Source organism: Cebus imitator, unplaced genomic scaffold (genome assembly GCF_001604975.1).
Source record: "Cebus imitator isolate Cc_AM_T3 unplaced genomic scaffold, Cebus_imitator-1.0 Scaffold225, whole genome shotgun sequence".
NCBI lineage: Eukaryota > Metazoa > Chordata > Mammalia > Primates > Cebidae > Cebus > Cebus imitator.
The window spans coordinates 1,807,329-1,826,099 of NW_016107540.1; the positions used below are offsets into that span (position 1 = coordinate 1,807,329).

Below are 18,771 nucleotides of genomic sequence, written 5' to 3' on the forward strand. Positions count from 1 at the left end.
ATTGCACTCCAGCCTGGGTAACAAGAGTGAAGCTCTGTCTCAAAAAAAAAAAAAAAAAAAAAAAAAAAGAATAAGGAAAAGTATTTGAAGAAATATTGAGTGAGAAATTCCCCAGATTAATGACAAATAAGAAACTAAGAAACAACAGATCCAGATATTTCGGAGAACAGGAATCAGGCTAATACCACAAAATCTACACATAGGAATATGATTTTCAAACTGCAGAAAATCAAAGACAATGAGAAAATCTTGAAAGCCAGAGGAAAAAAACAATACCTTACCTATGCAGGAGCAGAAATTAAAAATTACATTGACCAGTTCTTCAGAAACCACACAAGCAAGATGAGAGTAGAGTAAAATGATTAAAATTCTCAAAGGAANAAAAACTCTCCAATCTAGAACTTTGTATTAGTGAAATTATACTTTAAAAATGAGAGGAAAGAAGACTTTTCCAGACAAGTGAAAAATGAGGAAATTTTCTTTCTAATAGAACTACCTTGATAAAAGTGGTAAGGAATTCTTCAGAAAGATGAAAAATAATATAAGCCAGACGTTCAGATTTACATAAAGAAAGAAAGAGCATTAGAGAAGGAATAAGTGGGGTAAAAGAACATCTACTTGTTCTATTCATTGGTTTTGGTAGTATTGAAACGCTCAGTGACGATAGTTTATGGAAAATGAAACGAATGACAGCAATGTTACAAGGGGATGTAAGGGAGGGATTAAGAATAATCTATTCCAAAGTACTTACACGTCCAGTGAAGTGGTCTGACACTATTTGAAATGAAACTTGGGTTACTTGTAAATGTGTAGTTCAAAGACATAGCAACCAATAAAAAATATTTAAAAATAAGTATAATTGATATGCTAAGACAGGAGAAAAATAGAATCATATAAAATAATTAAAACGAGAGAAGGCAAGAAAAGAGTGGAAGACAAAAAATAACAAGAGCAACAAATAGAAAACAGTAAAAAATAGTAGCAAATAAGAGAGATTCAAATCAACTAAATTAATAATTACTCTAAACATCAGTGGTTACCAACAGAAAAGCAGAACTTGTCAGAGCGAATGGAAAAAAACAAAACAAAGCAAAAAAAAAAAAGGCTCAACTCTATATTGTCTACAATAAACCCACTTTATGAAAACACAGATAGATTGAAAGTGAAAAAATAAAGAAAAAAAATGCCTAGTAATACTAATCAAAAGAAAGTGGGAGTAGCTATATTCAGTACAAGCAAAGCAGACCTGAAAGCAAGAATGATGTCAGTATTATCGTTGCAGACCTTAACACTCCTCTACAGAAATGGAAGATCCAGCAGACAGAAAATCAGCAAGGATGTAGCTGAACTTAACAGTGCCATCGATCAGCTGAATAGAATTGCTATTTATATACAACTTCACCAAACAGCAACAGAGTACACATTCTTCTCAGGCTGTCACTGAACATTCACCAACATAGACTACATCCTGGGACATAAAACACAACAAATTTACAAAAATAGAAATCTCACAAAATAAATGCCCAGATCATAATAAAATTAAACTAGAAATCAATAACAAAATTAGCTGGAAACCCCGTCTTGGAGATTAATAGACAAATTTCTGAATAGTACATGGGTCAAAGAAGGAGTCTCAAGAGTAAATTTTAAAATATTTCAAACACAATGAAAATGAGATGTGACTTATCTAAACATGTAGAATGCAGTAAAAGCCGCGCTTAGAGGAAATTTTGTAGTACTGAAATTGTTTGAAAACAACATGTAATTTGAAAACTATGTACATACTTGGAAATGACATGCTAAAGCCCTGAGGTTTTGATCTTTTGTGTGGCTCTGTCTGCTCACTTCTAGATCTCCTTGAGCTATTTTAATTGGCAAGGTCTACATCAATCAGCAAAGAAAATGTTTACTGTCATGTGGGATGTGTATTATTCCAATGTCTTTTCCCGGTAACATCAGTACAGCATTCATCCAGTAACAAGGACAATCTTACAGAGGCTGTGGAGGCTGTGTGATATCCAATACTCCACTCAAGCTCCCACGGCTCACAGGTGTCTTGTAAGGTACTGCTCCCAGTATTCTGGCAACAGATGCCAAGATGAATCTTTCCTAGTTACTCTCCTATCAGCATAAAAAATCAAACTTTCACATAATGGAGACCACAGATGGGTAATTTTATTTTCCTTTATGTGCATTTAGTGCCTAGAGCTAACCTGCTAAAGGCATTATCCCTATTTTAACCCAATAAATATAGGAAGAAATAAGCCATTTTGGGACAGGCCCCTTCTCAGCCTGGAACTAGAACTTTCTTGAAAGTATAATTTCCTTGTCTTACAGGCTGGGACCAATGCAGGAAAGCAGCATTTAATAGAAAACAGCACAAGTTACAGTATTATGATCCTCACCACATAAATGAGAAACTGAACTAGGTTAAGCCCTTGCTAAGATTCTGGTGAACAAACCACATTTCAGATCCACGTGGAGGCCTGCTGGACTCTTTCTTTCACTGTGCCATAATTCTGAACAGATTTTCATGGTGCTGATGAAGACCCAGGTAGAATCACTTCCTTTAAACTCTCACAGCACCTCTCTATGGGTTAAGCTTGTTAAGAGGTTTCTGGTACGTGTTTCTTCATATTCTACTGGACAGGTAATTATCAGGCCCACAGGTGCACAGCAACTGTGCTCTGAAGAGTCAAAAATCTAAAAAACAAAACAAAACAAAACCGTGCTAGTTAGAAAGTAAAATTTACATAAAGACAAGTTATTTTCTGCAAGTACTTTTTAGCAATTGCCTCTTTCCAAAAATTAGCATCTTTTGTCTTGAAATTGCAGTGAAGTCCTGTGATTTCTATGCTTATTTTAGACATTCCTTCCTCAAAACCTCATTTTCCATTTCCACCAGAAAAGACTAGTTTGAATTTTACTAGCTATTGCTACTTATTTTTGAGATTAGTGATGTGCTTCAAGAATAAGAGAGTAAGAATCCATTTATTATTTGCTTATCTAAGGCAGCTTATTTTCTGTTACTTCAGGGCTAGAGAATTATTCTTCGTAGCCTGGAATATTACCATACTCTACAGCGTAAACTATTACACTCAATTGAATAATGCATTTTTATTTCTGAACTATTTTCTGCAGAAAAATGGCATGGATGCAGTATAAAACAATCATTTTATGATGAATATGTAACATAATGAAGACATTATAGCTTTCTAATTAAGGCAGCTATATGTTGGAGTTGATATTCTTATAGATTTAAAATTCCTAAAATACATCAATTTTGGTCTTTTTCTTTTTAAATATAGGTCTAACAATCTTTTTACTACATATATAGTTCAGAAATTGTTAGAAGCTTTTCCTCTATCTATGTGATAAAAGGGTTGTCACAGACCTGAATACTAGAGGCTTAGAAAACAGGTAGATCTTTCCTTTTTGTAAGACACTAGTTGAACTTGAAGGTTTCTGTATGGATCTCTAGTTATGTTTTGTTTGAGAGTTATATTTATAAAATGAAAAGTGTGAAAGGGAATTCAGATTTTCATGAAACTCAATGTGCTCCATTTCTTCAGGCCCAACTCTTTGAAATAGAAGTTTAAAGCTTAAAAACTATTCAAGTTCAATTGTATATCTGCAGATACGTCTACTAAATTTTTAAAAGGTCTATATGTCTGATTGCAACAATTAACCTTATTGAATTACTCAACAGATACCTCCAGGATCAGGTACAAAGTAGGTAAAATAGCCTATGTAAAATAATAGTTCACCTAATAAATAGTACTTTCTCAAACCAGAGTTCTATAAAAAATGTATTTTATTTATTTACTGAGTTTATACAAGATTTGTCTTACTAAACTTTTGAAAACCTTTTTGGATTTTTGAAAAACTTTCTGTTTTAACTAAGCAATTTATTACAATGTAAATTAATGTTAACTGAAAAGCCAATTTTAAAAAGTATATTGTGACAATCTTTTAACTGTTTTCAGCATGAAAAAATTAGTCCCAATGTGTGACATCTAAATAAACTTTCAACAACTATTGGATTTTGTTTTTAAAAATATAATTTAGTGTTGATACATTTTTGTGTTATCTATACAAATGTGCTAAAATATAATAGTTCTTGACTTAGGCAAAATTAAAAATCTTGAAAATCAGTAATCCTATGACTCAAAATTCATGCAGAACTTAATTCATTAATCGAATTTGGAAACATAAAGAACCATGTGTATGATATTTCATATGTATATGTATATATGAAAGATATACATACAGTTTATACAATTGTGCAGTATGTATAATTTGAACCTGGTGCCAAATCTGGAGAAGCAAAATCTTAACATAAATGTTAACAAATAGTTTATCAGGCAAAGAGGAAATAATAATGCACCAAGTTGACATAAAATTGAGGCCAGGGATGATGGCTCATGTCTGTGATCCCAGCACTTTGAGAGGCCAAGGCAAGAGGATGGCTTGAGGCTAGGGTTCAAGACCAGCCTGGGCAGTGCAGCAAGACCCCTGTCTCTAAAAAATAAATTTTTAAAAGAAAAAATTAGCTGGGCTTAATGACTCAGCCCTATAGTCCCAGCTGCTGGCGAGATGAAAGTGGAAGGATCTTCTGAGTTTTTGAGGCTGCATTGAGCTCTGATAGCGTCACTGTACTGCAGTCTGGGTGACAAAGTGAGACCCCCATCTCTAAAAAAAAATTGAAAATATGGTCACTAATTGAATATATGCTACCAAAATTTTATGCTTTGAAGAAAATCTTGTCTCATCCAAAAAATCGTAACTGGACTCTATTCAGAAATGTAGAGACTTTTAGTTAAGTAAGGATAGTTCCTGGTGTGTCAAATTCCTTAAGATGGTACTCATTTCAAAACGGACGCTGGTTAAGTAAGAAGCAAAACTTCATCAACAAAGATATGTGGTTTTTTTTGTTTTTTTTGGTTTTTTTTTTTGATACAGAGTTGTGCTCTTGTTACCCAGGCTGGAGTGCAATGGCGCGATCTCGGCTCATGGCAACCTCCACCTCCTGGGTTCAAGCAATTCTCCTACCTCAGCCTCCCGAGTAGCTAGGACTACAGGCGCATGCCACCATGCCCAGCTAATTTTTTGTATGTTTAGTAGAGACGGGGTTTCACCATGTTGACCAGGATGGTCTCGATCTCTTGACCTCGTGATCCACCTGTCTCAGCCTCCCAAAGTGCTGGGATTACAGGAGTGAGCCACCTTGCACGGCCCATAGATATGTTTTAAGAGGTATAACCTTGAACTCTCTCCTCTCAATCTGTTTCTCCTACATACATATTTATCTTCAATTTAAAGATTTTTTTTGGAGGGGCAATTAAATAAGACTATTAGCAAAGCTCAACCCAGGTCGACCTGATTTAACTTCTACACCCTGTAAAATGATGGCTATTGAACCGTGAGGCCTTTATGCCATTAGCCTATGTAAAGGATACATAAGGAAACAGCCCATGAAATACCCTCTCGTGTGGACTCACATGATGCTCAGCCTCATCACTCAGTTGTCAAAAACATGGCAAAGGCAGCACAGAGTTCCCATTTATCACACATTGGGTTTCCCCCTTATTCACAGTTTAACATCAATATGAATATGGTACATTTGCATGATTAAAAAAACAATACCAATTTATTAAGTATAATCAATCATGTTTTTAGATTTTCTTAACCTAATGTCCAGAATCCCATCCACAATAGCGCGTCACGTTTGGTCACCATCTCTTCTTAGACTCCTTTAGACTGTGGCAGTTTCTCAGGCCTTCTGTGTTTTTGATGATCTTGACAGTTTTGACATGTATTGGTCTGGTGTTTTGTAAAATGTTTCTCTATCGCCGATTGTCTGATGTTTTTCTCATGCTAACAGTGGGGTCATGTGCTCTGGAGAGCAAGACAGCATAGATAAGATGCTCGTTTCATCCCATCGTATCAAAGCTGCATGTTAATCGCATGACTTATCACTGCTGATGTTAAAGTGATCACCTGGCTGAGGCAGTATTTTCCAGGTTTCTCCACTGTCAGGTGACTCCCCAGCCTTTTTCATCCTGTCCTCCTGGGAGGGAAGTCACTGTGCACAGCCCACATTGCAAGGATTGTAGAAGGTAAGGGTTCTGCTTTGGAATGTTTTGTGTGGGAGATTTGTCTATTCTCTTCCATTTATTATGCATTATATCATTCATTTATATCAATATGGTTTTGTGGATATTTACTTTGTCCTACGAATTATAATCCAATACTATATTATTTTCCCCAAACTGTTCTAGATTTAGCCACTGGGAGTTTTTTCAGTTAGGTTCCTAGTCCCTTTCATATCTCTCTCTCCCAAATTCTGGAGGTTTAGGTTTTTTTATTTTAGTTGCTATGTGCTATGAACATTTTTGTACTTTTTGGAACTACAAGAAGCTCAAGGCTTATCTTGTATATTTCCTGCCTCATGCCATTTTGCCAAAGAGCCAATATCTGGTCACCTGGTGTTGTCATTGCTGGTGAGGTGCCTTTGCTCCTGGATTTTCTCTGCTAAAAAAGGAGATATACATTTGTACATTAACTTGAGTATGTATACACATCTATGAATATTTCTCTATGCACATATTTATCCATATTTCTATGTTAAGTTAAACATACAATTATACTGAATGATCTAACTATAATCCACACCATATAGATCATTCTGACCTATAGAATGAGTTAGAAATTGTTACCACTTGGTATCACTTTTTCTTTAAATGTTTGGTAATTCACCGGTAAAGTCACTGGGCTTTGTCATTTTGTTTTGGAAACTTTCTAATTATTGATTTAATAAACATAGGCTTACTCAGATTATATCTTTTTCTTTGTGTGACTTTTGGTAGTTTGTAGAACAAGGAATTTGTTCTAATCCGTCTAAGGCATCAACTTTGTGGGACTACAGTTATTTGTAGTGTTTCTTCAATATCATTTTAATGTCCATGGGATCAATAGTTATTACCTCTTTTTCATTTCAATATTGGCAATTTGTGCCTTTTGTCTTTTTTTGTTAGCCTAGATAGACGTTTATCAATTTTACTGATATTTTCAAAAAAACCATATTTTAGTTACGTTGATTTTCTCTGTAGGTTCTTATTTTCAATTTTATTGATTTTTTGCTCTAATTTTTGCTAATCCTTTTCATCTGCCTGCTTTAGACATAAATTTTTCTACTTTCTCTGGTTTTCCAAGATGGAAATTTAGGTTACTGATTTTAGATTTCTGCTTATACAATGTATGCATTTGTTGCTGTAAGTTTGCTTCTGAGTACTCCTTCATTGCATCCCACAATCTTCATAAGTTTGCATTTTCATTTAGTTCAAAATATTTTAATTGTTGTTGAGACTTCTGTGACTTATATATTAAGTGAAACTAGGTTGTTTAATTTTTAGGTATTTAAGGATTTTCCAGCTATATTGTGCTATCATTTTATAGTTTAATCCCACTGTGGTCTGAAAACATACTTCGTTTTATTTCTATTTTTGTATACTAGTCAGGGTGTATTTTATAGCCATGAATGTGGCCTGTATTGATGGATATTCCATGCAAGCTTGAGAAGAATTTGTGCTCTGGTGGTGTTGTATGGAGTATTCTATAAATGTCAATTAAATGCAATTGATTGATGATGCTGTTCACATTAACTGTATCTTTATTGATTTTCCGTCTGTCTTATCTATCAATTACTGAAAGAGGGTGTCGTGAGTCTCCAACCCTGTTAGCAGATTTCTGTATTTCTCCTTTCACTTCTGTCAGTTTTTGTCCCATGTATTTTGACACTGTTGTTAGGTTCACACACATTTAGGACTGTTTTGTCTTCTTGGAGAATTGACTCCTTCATCATTCTGTAATTTTCTACTTTATTTCTTATAATTTCCCTTGTTCTGGCACCAACATGTCTAAAAATAATACAGTGGCTCCAGCTTTCTTTTGATAGACTTGGGTCTTTTTTTCTTAATTCACGCCGACAGTTTCCAACTTTTAATTGGTGAGATTATATCACTTACATTAAAATAATTATGGATGTAGTTGGTTTAATATCTACCATGTGTGTACATTCTTTCTATTTGCCACACTTGTTCTTTATTTCTTACAGTCTTTATTTTTCTTTCTTCTTTGATTTTAATTTAGCGTTTTCTATAATTTCATTTTATCTTTTCACTTACATATTGATTGTACTTCTTTTAAAAATGGTCGAATGGCTTCTAGAGAGTTTACAATAAACTTTTAAAACCAATTCCACCTTCAATTAATGATACATTGCTTTGTTTTCGTGCACTTTATAACAGAGTATTCCCAATTCCCCTCCTTTATTTTATGTCGATGTTACTTATTTCACTTACCTATAGGCTGACGTCAGCAGTGCATGGTTCTTACTATTACTTTAACGAAACAATTATCTTTTAGACAAATAAACAACTAAAATATTTTATTTTAGCTTTATTTATTCCTTTTCCAATATGCTTATTTTCATTATGTAAATCTGAGTTTTTGACAAATATTATTTTTCATCTTCCTGAAGAAATTTTAGTGTTTCTTGAATAGCATTTCTTCGGGTGATGTATAGTTGCTTCTTACCTTTTGAAGCTTTCTTTCTCTAGATAGAATTTTCAAGACTTTTTTCCTTCTTTCTGCAATTTAAAGATTTCACCTCACTCTGATCTTGTCTGCATGGTTTGTGAAAGTCTAATGTAATTCTTATCCTTGTTCCACAATAGTATTTTGTGGGGTTTTGTTTAGTTTTGTTTTTCTGACTGCTTTTAAGGATTTGTCTTTTGTTTTCTGCAGATTAAAAATGATATGCCTAAGTGTAGATATTTTGGTGCTTGTTCTGCCTGGTGTTTTCTTAACACCCAGAATCTGCAGTTTTGTGCTGATCATGAATTTTGAGACATTCTCCTTCATTGTTACTTCAAATACTTATTCTGGCCCCCACTTCCTTTCTTTCTTCTTCTGATTTTCCCATTATGCCTATATTACGTCTTTTGTAACTGGCCCACAGTTATTGAATATTCTGTTCTGTCTTTTTCATGTTTGTTTCTCTTTGCATTTCAATTTTGGAAGCTTCTATTGACATTTTTTCTAGTTTGCTATTTCTTTCTTTTGGCTTGTCCAATCTGCCAGTGAACTCATCAAAACAACTCTATTTCTGTTACAGTGATTTTGAGTTCTAGCATTTCTTTTTGTTTCCATATCCTTACTTAGATTAATCATCTGTTCTTGCATTTCCCACTCTTTCCATTAGAAGTCTTAGCATATTAATTATAGCTGTTTTAACTTTCAAGTCTTTTAAATCCAGTGTCTTCCCTCAGTCTGGTTCTGATGTTTATCCAGTTTCTTCAAGTTTGTGTGTGTGTGTGTGTGTGTGTGTGTGTGTGGTGTGCACGCGCGCGCCAGACATAACGTATTAAGAAATGGGAGCTAAAATTAAAAGTCTGTAGAATTAGACATATTTGTTGGTTGCTTATTAGTTTTTGCCAACCTGGTTAGGTTTCTTGCTGTATTTAACGTTTTCTGTAGCTATAGGTGCCAGATGCCTCCAAATTCTCTAGTGTCCTTGTAGCGTTTCCTCTCTTACCTTTTAGTTTCTTTTATTTTTTTCTTAAATTTCACACTTTTGTTATCCTGTGTTCTGATTTCTTCGATGACTGAGATAGGTCTTTACCCCAATCTATGCATTTTCTAACTATCCTTAAACATACATTTAACACAGGAAAGACAGGTTTCTTTTCTTAATTTATTAATTTATGTCTGCATTTGTTCATGTTTATTTATTGAGTTGTTACATCCATTTTAACTTAAGTCAACAAATAAACCAAAAAAGACGGAGTACCAGATTTAAAGGACTACCTGATGTTCCGATACATTTTCTTTTATTTATTTATTTTTTATTTATTTTTTGATATGGAGTCTGGCTCTGTCGCTCAGGTCAAAGTGCAGTGGCACAATCTCTGCTCACTGCAACCTCCAACTCCCGGGTTCAAGTGATTCTCCTGCCTCAGCCTCCTGAGTAGCTGTGATTACAGGAGTCTGACACCACGCCTGGGTAATTTTTTTGTATTTTTAGTAGAGATGGGCCATGGCTCCATGTTGGCACAGCTGGTCTCAAACTCCTGAGCTCATGTGATCCACTGCCTCAGCCTCCCAAGCATTTTATAGAAAATTATTTGCTGGCTATACTTGAAAGTTCAACTGTTAACCTCCGTACTAACTGATTTTTGTCCTCAACATTAAAAATAATTTTATTAAGCTTTATCTCACTTAATTGGTGATTTAATTTTTAACTTATTGATTAATGAATTTGTTTACATTATTTCCTTGTTCCTGCATTCACTGTGCCACATAATTCCATCAAGGAAATTTTCTAAAGTTTTTAATTATATTTTAATTTATATACTTCACTCAAATATTGCAAAGAACATTTATATATAATTAATGTTTTATTTCTTGTTAATATTAATATTTTAAAATTTTAGTAAAATCATATTTATTTATTTATTTTTACATTATGAAATATCTTGGGGTTTTTGCTTTTTGACCTAACACATAGTAAATTTTTGTAATTTATGGGTAATTAAAATACTAGTTTGCTATTTTTCAGCAGATAACATTTAGTTTATATATCATCTAAACGTATATAGATTAGTATGTCATTTAGAACATCTACATACTTACTTGTTTTTTGCTGTTTAAGCCTTTTTTGACTTTAATTTGCATGAAATTGATATGATAATTCTGCTTTAATTTTTATATATTTACTTTCAACTTTTAGGTAAATTTCATTTTTAGTAGAATTAGAGATTCTTTATGATCCAATCTTAGTCTGTTTTATTTATATTTATAATAAATAACAAATTATTTTGATTATGCTCACACTTATTGAAACCAGAGATATTTTTCTAAGATATTTTCTTCAACTTTGTTGTGCTCTTGTTCTTTTATACCAGTTTACTTTATATATAATTTTTCAATTTTTAAATTTTTAAAATTCTTTTATGCTTATTTGAACAATTCAAGTTATTTTTACTGAATCTAATGGCTACATTAAAAATATATTTAATTTGCCTTTTCATCTTTTTCTTATATTAAAACTGAAAATATTGGCTCCCACTGTGTTAAATGAAAATTAGCAAACTCACAATCCCTCTATCAGTCCTCACTTTGTTCTCACTACCTGAATTTAAAAATGTATTTAGTTAGTTTTCATACTGAAGTACATTTGTATTTTTACTTATTATAGTTGATGTTATTTGAATTCCCCTCTCTTAACATATATCCCATAGTTTTTTAATCTTATTTATTCATTTCAACAGCTTTGCTGCTGGCAGGCACTTCTCTAGGACGGTTTCTAGGGCAGATTTGGCTCAAGTCCCCTTTCTTATTAAATTAAGAAACACTTAATATTTAAAAGTGATTAAGTAGCAAAGTGTCATTTGGGAATATGTCTTTGTCAATTGCTGGTTCTGGTGTTCAAAGAAACTTCTCTCTCCTGAGAAAGCAACTACGGGGAGGTAGATGAGTCTGACTGCTTGATTTGTGGCTCTTTTTCTTTGAATCAACACCAACAGTTCATTCATCATTCATCTGGGTACTTCCGTGAAATATTGACAAATTGAGAAGAGTAGCATACATGACAGAGCGTTATCAAACTGGAGCAACCCTCATGGGGCTGACCACATAAATTCTGGAGATGCAACTAGACAGGACTGTGAGGGGTGGATGCTGCTCTTGCCTGCTTGAGTACTGTTATAAAATCATGATAGTATCCATGGTTTACTAAACAGTTATGTATCAGGTACAGATGACTTATATGGATGATCAGAAATCCTCAGAATTAGCCTCAAGGCTAGCCTGACAGATGAGGCCACCACAGATGAGTTAAGTATATAGTAAGTTAGTGGCAAAATCTAGATTCAAAGTAGATTTGTGACTTTCCAAGTTCTGAGCTAATAATATTGTGATCAAGTTTGCTTTAATGTCTAAGGATGGTTGACCGCTTCATCAGCATGAGTTGGAGGAACAAATATTTACCTGTTGTGGTGCTGTCTTTGAAAAATAAATGATGTGCCTAAAAGCAGGTTGTAGAGTTTCATAATTTTTAAGAAGCTAAATGAAGTATGCAAATATCTTTCATTAAAATGAAGGTGTCACTAATGGATATAATATAAAATAATTACAACAATCTAGTAATGCAGGTTGGCAGGAAGTTCCTTATTAAAAAATAGCAGTGATGCTCAGTATTCAGCCAAATCTCAAAGAACTTTGAAAAAATTTAGTTTATCTCTTAAGAAACCAATATATACACATTTTCTCTGATCATACAAAATACATGAGAAAATGCTTATACTGAAAAATTAGTTTCTGAAAACTTTTTTTTCTTCAAGGCCATCTCTTGATTCCCGAAGGTAGTGGGGTGATGAATAAGTGGAGTTTTTGAAAAGACAAGTTGTTGAGAATATTTTATCCTTAATTCTATTATTTAAAAAATTTAGGTTTTAAAAGAAAGCACCAAATGATACCCATAGTTTTAAAATGTTTATTTAAATTTAAATCTAGAAAGAAAATTAAAGAGTGAAAGTCAGAAATCCTGGAAGATGAATAAAGAAAGAAGCAATATGGCAATTAATTATTTACTTGTACACTTGGACTTAATAGACTTTATTTTTACTGACAAACCCTTACCTAAGTAGAACAAGAATGAGAGTCGTTAAATTTATAAGCCTATTGAAAGTCTGTTTCTTGAGTTTACACTGCTGGTGGGAGTGTAAATTAATTTAACCACTATGGAAAGCAGTGTGACAATCCCTCAAAGAACTAAAAATGGATATGCCATTCAACCCATCAATCTTATTACTGGGAATATACCCAAAGGAATATAAATCATTCTACAATAAAGATACATGTATGCATATGTTCATTGCTGCACTATTCACAATAACAAAGACATGGAATCAACTTAAATGCCCATCAATAGTGGACTGAATAAAGAAAATGTGGTACATATACACCATTGAATATTATGCAGCATAAAAAGAGCAAGACCATGTCCTTTGCAGGAACACGGATGGAGCTGGAGGGTATTATCCTCAGCAAACTAATATGGGAACAGAAAACCTAATACCACATGTACTCATTTGTAAGTGAGAAGCGGGAGCTCCATGATGAGAACACATGGACACATAGAGGAGCAGACACAACAGACAGTGGGGCCTACAGAAGGTGGAAGAAGGGAGAGGATCAGAAAAAAAATGGGTACTAGGATTAATACCTGGGTGACACATAATCTGCACAACAAACTCTCACACACAAGTGTACCTATATGCCACACCTACACATATGCATTTCAGCTAAAATCAAAGTTAAAATATTTTTTAAAAAGAGAAAGTATATTATTTTCCAAAGAATGTTTGTCAGTAGAGTGTTGCTAAAGAACTACCTGCAATATTGGAAATATTGCCCAACTGCTTTGAATCTGTTCCAAGTCTCTCTAGGTGGACTCCCTTCCTTGCTCCCCTCCTAGTTACCTGTGATATTTGTTGTTAGTTGCCTGGGGTTGGGGACAGGGATTGTGAGAAGAGAAGGGAATAGAAAAAAAAAGGGCTCTTGCAAATTTGTTCAAGTTCCTTGTAAATTACGATAGACTGGCACATATACACTGTAGAATACTATACAGCCACAAAAAAGTATGAGCTCATGTCCTTTGCAGGGACATGGATGAGGCCAGAAGCCATGATTCTCAGCAAACTAACACAGGAACAGAAAACCAAACACCACATATTCTCATGCATAAATGGGAGTTGAACAATGAGAACACACGGATAGGGGAGGGGAATATCACACACCAGGGCCTGTTGGGCAATGGGAGGCAACGGGAGGGAGAACATTAGGACAAATACCTAATGCATGTGGGACTTAAAACCTAGATAACAGGTTGATGGGTGCAGCAAACCACCATGGCACATGTACACCTATGTAACAAACCTGCACGATCTGCACATATGTCCCAGAACTTAAAGTAAAATTGAAACAATAAAACAAAAAGAGGAAGTCAGGAAAAAAAAAAAAAGAAAAAGTTCTCTCTTTGCAAAAAATAAAAATAAATAAATATTTTTCTTAAAAAGTCTGTTTCTAAAATTGTGTATACGAATACAAAGGAGCTGTCCAAACTACAGAAATAAGCAAGTTTTTATAGTTCATTATAAAAACTCCAATTGGCAATTTGATAGAGAATGTACCGGGATATATCAATTATCTATTGCTGAAAAACTAAAACACAGAGACTACAACCTTGTTGGCTTATAACATCAATCATGGTTATCATCTCACTCCTGTGTCTCAGTGATTTGGGCCCACAGAAACTGGGCATCTCTTGGCAGGTCTGCCTGTCGCTTCTGTGGTTGCAGCCAGCTGGTAAGTGGACTTGGGTTAGGTGGCCACAGTGGTGTCTGTCACGTGCCTGGAGCTTGGCACTGCCAGGCCTTGGATGCTCTCACTTGCCGCATGATCTCTTATCTTTAGGAGGCTAAACAAGATGTCCTCATACCATGTTCCCTACCATGTGGCAGCCAGGGAGAATGGAAGATTTAAGTCTTTTTGAGGTCAAGTCTACTCCCAACATAACACTTCTGCTGTGTTCTGTTGATCAAAGCAAGTCACGGGACCAGGGTGAAACCATGGGAATTCAGCTCCATTCATTGACGAGAGAAATTTTCTTGCAAAAGCCTGCATAGCTGGGGCTGGAAGGAATCACTGTGGCCACCTTTGCAAACAGTCTCCCATAATCAGCAAGTGTTTGAGAGTTATTTTTATATTTTACACGCTTGGCCAGTTGTTCTGAACTCCCAAAATAGGCATTGAAAAACACAAGAAAAACTATTTTTTAAATAGACTTCATTTTAAAACAGTTTTCTTCAAGCAACTTTGAATTTAGAGCCCAGCGAAACTGAGCAGAAATTATGGAGATTTCCCATATACTCTGTACTCCGTCTCTCAAACAGCCTCCCTCATTATCAATATGTCTTCCCAGGGTGGAACAATCGAAGAACCTACACCAATACATTACTATCACCCGAAGTCCGTCGTTTACAATAGGGTGCACCCTTGATGGTGTGCATCCTGTGAGTTTAGGCAAATAAAATGACATGCATCCACCTCTATGGTACACATAGTATAGTTTCCCTGCCCTAAAAATCCTTGGTGCTCCACCTATTCCTTCACTTAAAATAGTTTTTAAAAATAATTTAAAATATACATAAACGCCGTCATATAGTACGAATCTAACTGCAAAGAAAATGCTCCATATTGTACTTCATTTTCCAGGTTTCTCAAAAGTCAGAGATCAGAGAAACCTATAGTGAAAATTATTTATTTAAACGTACTACAAGACACTCACACACTCCCTCCCCACAAACACCTGTTATGAAAAAATAAACTTAAAGCATGCATTAAAAATGCTGAACCATGACCTTTTAGAAATATAAATTAGATGGTTTATACCACATGAAAAGCTCTTAATGTTTATTAATCATGCAGTCTCCCTGGATGCCTCCTGCAGTTCAACAATCTATCACAAGCTCTCCTAGCTGAGTACTTGCATATTCTAGCACTGCAGATGTCGAGGTCGATTAAGGACATTCTCCTTGTACACAGTGCCCACTAGCTGTATGGATCCCCCACACCACTTTTTTTTTTTCTGAATCAGACACTAAAAAGAATTATGTCACTTTGGTCTGCCCACCAAACCACCCAAACACTTTGGGCACAGATTGCTTTATCAGGGAAAGGCTTTCTCATTTGGCGTTTTAACAATAATTAATCACTATGCTCACCTTTGATGCATGCCAACATTATATTCCCTATGAGATAGTGCAAACCACACACTCCGTGAATTATTTATACTTCCATGTGGAAGCTTATGCTAATACTTTGAAATTCCTAAATGCTAGCACTTAATGCAAAAATGTAGATCACTCGCCAGGTTTAGTTTTAAATCCAAGGAGAAAACCAACAAGCGAACAGATGAAACTTGCACTGCCACAAAAGCCAAAACAAAAAGAAATCTCTCTCTCAGTGAAAATTTATTTGACAGTCTTAATGAAAGAACTGCGCAGATTTTGATGGTGTTTTCTGCTGTATTCTCTTCTTTGAGATTGCTTTTATTTGTATGAAACATTCATTTTACCCTTGTTTCTTTGTATTTTAATGTATTACTTTTGCTTGTCAAGTATAAGCCTGTAATAACAGACTAGTCTTAACTCCTATAATTTCCAATTTCTGTGAGTTATGCTGCTGAGACTGGAATTGATTCGAGGACAATAAAATCGCTTTTTAGATTAAAAACAAAATTTGCTAAAATAACCTTTCTGTCCTTAGTTACAACCTTTCTATCACCTTTGAAAAGCCAAAACTATGTGTCGTATATCCAATAAATGATAGAATAGAAAACATTGGAAACCAGGATTGATATATGTTTTATCAGTCAGAAGAAATTGTATTGATGTGTTTTGATTCTATATAAATGATCTAGCCTACACACATCTGTGCAACTGTACTCTGCAATGTAATTACACTGGACTTTGATTTTTATGAACCTTCTTCGTTTTCTTCCACCACAAAATCTTTGTTTATCCTTTTCCTCTTCCTGAAATATTCTCTTTCTTTTTTCCTTACCTAGTTAATAGTTTCTTTTTCTTCACATATTGAATGATTTTCCCCTTGACTCATCTAGTTCTTCCACATATACATCTCTCACTCATGACTTTTAACTGAATAACAATTATTCATTTATTTCTTATCTCATTTAATTAAGGATAGTTTACCTATCTAGATCATAAATTGCTTTTTGCACAGTATCATATCCCTAGTACCAAAAATGTAATAAATTATTAATTGAATGAATGGATGAGTAGAATCACCCATCAATTCCTGTATCTCTCTGGGTGTATTCTCCAGGTGGACACTGAGTTTTCCCCAGCTAAGCAGAGTTGGCTGTGCCTTAAAGTATCTGGAGGTACTCACATCAGGCACCTCTCACCTGTTTTTCTCACCTCTGGGAGAGGAATTAGAGTTAAGAAGAGAGGTACTGTTTGAACAACTCTGCTCTCTGTGTTTGTTCTGTGTTTTATACTGTCATTTCATGGTATCTTATGTTTAACTGGGTTCCTGGGAATTTAAATTATATTGATCTTGTACAAACCTGTTTGAATTCTACACTATGGTAATGGCAGATCTCTTCCTGCTGGTGATGCCTAGTCCATATGGAATGTCCTAAGAACAGTCCGGACAAGATGCTCCTGCCTGCACAGTGCACGTGGCAGCTCCAGGTCCCATGGGAATGCATGCAATCTTACCTCACTAAATGGCAGATGTGCAGCTCCTTCCACCAAGGTTCCCTCTCCCTGTTTTGCCATCCTAGGTAGCTACAGCTCCAACCTTTCTCCATTTCTCTTCCTGTCAAGCATTGCTTAGGTGAAAAAATATGAAGACCTTAGCAAACTTGGGCTAAAGAGCAAACGACTCCCATGCACTCAAATCACTCCAACAATTTTCCCTAAAAGACACTTCTCTCATCTTTCCCTAAAAGATGCTTCTCACCTGTAATCCCAGCACTTTGGGAGGCTGAGGCTGGCAGATCACGAGGTTAGGAGATTGAGATTGCCCTGGTTAACACGGTGAAACCCTGTCTTTACTAAAAATACAAAAAATTAGCCGAGTATCTTTGCACACATCTGGAGTTTCAGCTACTCAGGAGTCTGAGGCAGGAGAATCGCTTGAGCCAGGGAGGTGAAGGTTACAATGGGCCAAGATCATACCACTGCACTCCAGTCTGGGTGACAGAGCAAGACTGTGTCTCAAAAAAAAAAAAATACTTCTCTCCATGTCTCTGCTCAATGCTTTTGTAAATTCAAGTTGATGATCAGCTAAGGCCCTCAAGAACAAGTTGGGCAGACCACTTTGCAAGCCTCACTTTGGTGGGGGAGCATGCCATTGGTAAACATGCAAGAACCTGCTAACCCTTGTTTTGCTTAATGTCCTTTAGTGTCTCAGCTAAAAGCAACCTCTTCTTGAACACACATATGCGCGCTCACGCTCATGCACAAGCACGCACACACACACACACACACACATACACACACACCAATGTAGAATGAGAAATATAAGATTTTCTTCTGGTTTTAAGCTTTATAACAGCATGACAGTGTTACGTTTAAAAATCTAATCTTGAGAAGTACTCTGGAGGTATTTAAATTTTACTTAATAAAAAAATAAGTGCTTTTTCACTGAATTTTGAATTTGAAGTGTCTTAAAATCCATTAAACACATTCAGGAAAGTTATAGAGACTAAGGAGTATATGTAAAAAGAAATTTACAGAAGAGTTCTTAGTTTAAAGTAAATAGCAGTACATGGAGAGGAAGTATATTCCATTGCTCCTAAATTTTTAAATAGCTCTAAATTCAGTGTTTTATTTTCAACTTACACTATCAAAGGAATAATAAATATTGGCTCAGTGTTTTAAGATGTAATAAGAATTTAAAGGAAGATGGATCTCTAACTGCTTTTAAAAGTAAATGTAAATTGAGAACCCCACCAGTCAATTGCCTACTTACTTGAAAGTACATGTTAAATGATTACATTCATTAACAATTTTGTTCCCAGTGGACTTTGAGGTGATTTATAAAAGTTACAATTTTGCAAGTAGAAAGTTTTTACTATTACTTCCATTAGGTCATTGTCAGCACTGTGCATGAGGT

The 18,771-nt window shown here is 34.9% G+C and overlaps 1 long non-coding RNA gene across 1 annotated transcript in view; it reads right to left on the bottom strand.

Moving 5' to 3' along the window:
- Positions 1-2,351: 2,351 nt before the first annotated feature.
- The window catches only part of LOC119466756, a 27,719-nt gene continuing 11,299 nt past the window's right edge, over positions 2,352-18,771 (bottom strand). The window contains exons 2-3 of the long non-coding RNA XR_005195219.1: positions 5,727-5,898; positions 2,352-2,703 (exon numbers count right to left, since the gene is read on the bottom strand). This is a non-coding gene — a long non-coding RNA (uncharacterized LOC119466756). The remainder of the gene's footprint in view (positions 2,704-5,726; positions 5,899-18,771) is intronic.